The sequence below is a fragment of the Acanthaster planci genome, linkage group LG17 (assembly GCF_054643075.1).
Source record: "Acanthaster planci isolate LZ-2023a linkage group LG17, COTS_SCS, whole genome shotgun sequence".
Classification (NCBI taxonomy): Eukaryota; Metazoa; Echinodermata; class Asteroidea; order Valvatida; family Acanthasteridae; genus Acanthaster; species Acanthaster planci.
Genome location: NC_141793.1, coordinates 4,694,077 through 4,699,353, shown reverse-complemented (window position 1 = coordinate 4,699,353; position 5,277 = coordinate 4,694,077). Strand labels below are relative to the sequence as shown.

The 5,277-nt window shown below is 43.1% G+C and overlaps 1 long non-coding RNA gene across 1 annotated transcript; it reads left to right on the top strand.

The window, feature by feature from the left end:
- The first annotated feature begins 536 nt into the window (after positions 1 to 536).
- LOC147796296 (uncharacterized) lies at positions 537 to 2,497 on the top strand. Its single transcript, XR_015428116.1, has 4 exons — positions 537 to 652; positions 835 to 885; positions 1,860 to 1,910; positions 2,412 to 2,497. It is a non-coding gene; the product is annotated as an uncharacterized LOC147796296 (long non-coding RNA).
- The last annotated feature ends 2,780 nt before the right edge of the window (positions 2,498 to 5,277 follow it).

The following is a 5,277-nucleotide window of genomic DNA, read 5'->3' as shown; positions in this document are numbered from 1 at the left end:
TCCCGCGGGTACCGCTGAGAAACCCGCTCCGCTGGACGTGGAATTCGCCCTGCAGGTCAAGAAACCGGGAGACACCCAGTTTGTTCTACTGTGGGAAGAGGATTCGGCACAGCGAAAGGTGACAATCCTTTCAGTAATCACAGGCTCAATGCATGCAGAGCAGCCCCAGCCTTTGCATCCAAAAGGTGTTCCTTTTCCATTTCCTAACAGCCAGGTTCAACCTACGCTTTCCCTGCTATTATTGCCTAGATCTTCCAAGCCAGCCTTGACGACGAACGGCCTAAGAGATTGCTTCTGCCGATTGACGACGAGAGCCTTGAGGGCATCGTTCAACTGCGCATCGAGTTCCAAACCGTTACGGGGGCTCAATCGGCAAGACTGGAATTGCACATCTTCGGGTGTTCAGAAGGTGGGCCGTTCGTTCACCTCTTTCCAAGGAAATAATGCCTGTTTTGTCTTGAACACTGAATCCTTTTCTGCACAGTTCACGATGGCACAATTATTAACAAAGTATTATTTTATCTTCTCCCAGCATATACAACAACCCATATGACAACAAATATGACAACTTTCACGACATCAACAGCTGTTAGTGAAGAGATAACAACTTTGAGAGCTACATCAGAAATTTCAACTACACAATCTAAACGAGGTAATAATTTTGATTGCAAAGTTTTCTGGGAATAGATATTACCTAGCTTTTATGTTGATCTGGTTTGGAGGGTTCCAGAATGTAAGATAACAATATTCCAAACTGTTTACTGTGTTTGAATTCAATGAATAATTTACAATCAGATTACTACTGAGAATGTCCTTTGTCTTTTTTGTGATCAGGTCCCCCTGGTGGTTCTGAGGTTAAAACAACTACGAAGCCTATTCGTTCTCGTACGTAGAAATTTACAATTGTTGATTTTATCCAAATCCGTAGGATTTGTGTCAGAAATCATAATGGATTTGGATGATTCAGTACTGTGAACTTAATTCAACAGAGGTTTAATAGTGTTTATCATCGAACCATGTACATAGGTTTTACATTGAACACATTTTATATGACACAAGTGACAAACACGTGTATAAGAGTGTTTGTTGTTTAGACTAATAGTTGAGAATTTCTTATAATTCACCACTTTACACCATGCAGAAATATCGACAACAGAAGATTACATCAATCATCACTGTTGAGTTATTCAAATAAAAAATGTTGTGAAAATAATTTTGTCCATCTTAATGCATTTATTAAATCGGTCCCCCAGGAGACTCAGAACTTCCAACAACTGTAAAGCCAACACGTTCTCCTATGTATTGACGACTGATGAAACCAAATTCCTCTTATAACGAATGTTCCCTAAATTTGTACTTGCTACAGCAGTTAGTTTTGTTTATGTCTATACACGGACACACAAAAACAAATTTACTAACACAGATTTAGTTTTGTAGTTTCTGATGGATAGCATATCTTTATCAGATAAGTCTAGAAGGAGTTTCAAATCCTAACATTTTTTGTTCGAAAAAAATGTTTCATCAACCAAAATTTGAATTTAAGACTATTGACGAACTAAAAAGAGATGTTAGAATTAAATTTCTATACAACTGGAATAAGCATATAAAGTTTCATAGTAATATCAATGCTTTTATAATAAGTTGAATGTATGAGATGTAGAATGTTTGTAACTCAAAAATGCTACTTCACAAATTGTTCTCCCGATTTCAAACTTCAGGCTAAGCGCACAGTCACATGTACTTATCAAAACTCCAAATACACGTTAAAGTGCAATGGCATTTTATTGAGAATTATCAACTCCTACGGAAAAGCTTGGAAATTTTTATAGTTTAAATTATTCACACTTTCACTGATGCAGGTCCTCCAGGAGGTTCTCAAATTGAAACAACCACACAACCAATGCGCTCTCGTAAGTATAAATGTGTGGACAATATTAATTGATACAAATATTTCTGATAAACACTCTTTGCCGATCATCTGTAGATACATTATAAACTTTATGTTTCTAGTTGAACTTGCTGAATTATGTAATCACGTTTATCAGATAAGGGACTTTTCCATTACCTGCAATTACCAAGTCAGGGTTCCAAAAAATGATATACAAGCAAACAGGTTATATTTTCCGATTTTTTGTTTCCTTGCATGCCATAAGAAATACTTCATTGCTCTGGATTATCAAAGGAATACAAGCAAAACATTGGTAATAATATACTGATTGCAAAAATTAACACAATAAAGCAAATCAAATCAAAAATAAGAAAACTTCTCCACAAATACATTCCCAACTGTAAGAGGCGCTCATATCAAAGACTGAAAAATGGAAGAAAAAATTCCACATCAGCCCTTTTCTTTCAAAGGAACAAGATTCTATCCACTTTTGTTCAACTTAATTTGATTCTCTTCTCTCAAGGATATTCAAAAACAGAACCAGCGACCAAAACCACCATTTCAAAATCAACTCTGACGACAACGTCTCCTCGCTCATCAACTCCAGGTAAAAAGAACTAATTCAACCCTAATAAATTCCACCATTCCTCTGTATTAGCCTGGCCAAGGATTGTGGTGAACAACTCTAGAATCCCGATCCTCCGAATAACATCGTTTTTCATGGCAGGCTACTGTCTCGATCCAATGGAGGGCGATTCCAGACTTCTCTCCGATGCCAACGGTCAGGGCTATAACTGATTACACTTCCAGATTTCAAATTCCAGAGAAATGTCAGACAGGTCTCAACACCCAAGCCTCCTACTCGTGAAGCTTTCTTTCCCCATCAGCTTATACGTGAACTTCAAGGAATCTCTTTCACGATTTCATGTCAGGTTACTGTCTGGATCCCATGGAGGGTGAGTCCAGACTTCTCTCCGATGCCAACAGTCAGGGCTTGGACTTGCTAGATGGTAGTGCGGGATCCTTCCAGTTCACAAACCTTCCGATCACCGACGCCACAGAAGCCAAACCCAGCCTAGATAGTATATTCCCCAGACGCGTGACTGTCCGAGCCATCAGTTTCAGGCTGTTGCCAACATCTGCCACCACTCCCGCGGGTACCGCTGAGAAACCCGCTCCACTGGACGTGGAATTCGCCCTGCAGGTCAAGAAACCGGGAGACACCCAGTTTGTTCTACTGAGGGAAGAGGATTCGGCACAGCGAAAGGTGACAACCCTTTCAGTTATCACAGGCTCAATGCATGCAGACCAGCCCCAACCTTTGAATCCAAAAGGTGTTCCTTTTCCATTTCCTAACAGCCACGTTCAACCTACGCTTTCCCTGCTATTATTGCCTAGATCTTCCAAGCCAGCCTTGACGACGAACGGCCTAAGAGATTGCTTCTGCCGATTGACGACGAGAGCCTTGAAGGCATCGTTCAACTGCGCATTGAGTTCCAAACCGTTACGGGGGCTCAATCGGCAAGACTGGAATTGCACATCTTCGGGTGTTCAGAAGGTGGGCTGTCCCTTTACCTCTTTCAAAGCCAACAATGACTGTGTCTGCAAAGCCGAACCCTTTTCCTGACTCAGCTCACGATGCCAGGAGAATTAACAGTTTCATTTTTACCCTCTCCTAGAATATACCACAACCGAGGTGACAACCAAAGTGACGACTGTCACGACACCGACAACCACTGTCAGTGAAGAAACAACCACCTCCACAACAACATCATCAGAAATGTCAACTACTCCAGGTAAATGCAACAGAAAGGATTTTTCTCAGCCTTTCAAGTCGAGTACTTTAGCCGTTCTACATTTCCGTCCCTCTTCAAAGACAAAGAGATTTCAACACCAAGGCTTTCACTCCAAAAGCATTAAACCGGCCTTTACCCCATGTTTTGGCGATTCAGGATACTGCCTTGAGCCCATGGATGGAGAAAGAGGACTTGAATCGGAGGTAACGCCAGTCGGGGCACTTACTATCGATCAGGTGACTTCCTACTTGACCATTACCGACTTACCAATCGACCCAAGCTCCAGTGATGTTGCCAGTGTGGAGCGCAAATTCCGCCAACCCGTCAGAATTACAGCACTGCGCATGACCATGCGTCCGCCTCAATCAACGAGTGCACCGAGCCAACCAGTAACGACTGCAACCACGCCAAAGTCTGTTGCACAAGAGAAGTCGGTTCAAGTCACCATCGCATTGCTGACGAAGAAACCGGGAGACACCAGTTTCACTCCACTGACTGACGATTCCACCAATGCTACCAAAGTAAGTGCAGTCCACAGACAAGACCATTCTCATTGCTCCAGATCCTCTAGTCAAACATTTGAAATCACAGAAAGTTGCTACCCGGCTTCATTTGTACACAATGCTGGCTCAGAATTTCACGAGCATCCCCTCCCCTCTTCTGCAGCTGATAACCATTCCTCTCGAGGGAAATCAACCAGCAACCAAGCTGCTGCCAGAGGACGAAGGCACTCTAGATGGCATTAGCGAATTACGCATAGAATTCAGAGATGTCAGTGATCCCGACGCAACAACATTTGAGCAACATGTATTGGGATGCATCAAAGGTAGGTTTCGAAAGACGTTACTGTTTTTGACTTGCGCCTTCAAAACCCTCATGCAATCTATCTCCGACGTCATCATTAGTGTTTCAGGCTCTTCAGCCATGGCACGGCTCCTCCTCAGAAATGCAGAAAGAATTCTTCCTTGCCAAAGTGTCAAATTTCAAAGCGTTACTCTTGCTGACATCCAAACCAATCATTCTTGACAGAATACTCTACAACTCAGCCAACGACAAGAAGCAGCACTGTCACCACAACTGTCGTCACCACCACTCCTCCACCATCTACAACACCAGGTAAAGCCATCTAAACGTGGAGAATCTGTAACTGATTACACTTCCAGATTTGAAATTCAGGAGAAATGTTAGACAGGTCTCAACACTCAAGCCTCCTACTCGTGAAGCTTTCTTTCCCCATTGGCTTATACGTCAACTTCAAGGAATCTCTTTCACGATTTCATGTCAGGTTACTGTCTGGATCCCATGGAGGGTGAGTCCAGACTTCTCTCCGATGCCAACAGTCAGGGCTTGGACTTGCTAGATGGTAGTGCGGGATCCTTCCAGTTCACAAACCTTCCGATCACCGAGGCCACAGAAGCCAAACCCAGCCTAGATAGTATATTCCCCAGACGCGTGACTGTCCGAGCCATCAGTTTCAGGCTGTTGCCAACATCTGCCACCACTCCCGCGGGTACCGCTGAGAAACCCGCTCCGCTGGACGTGGAATTCGCCCTGCAGGTCAAGAAACCGGGAGACACCCAGTTTGTTCTACTG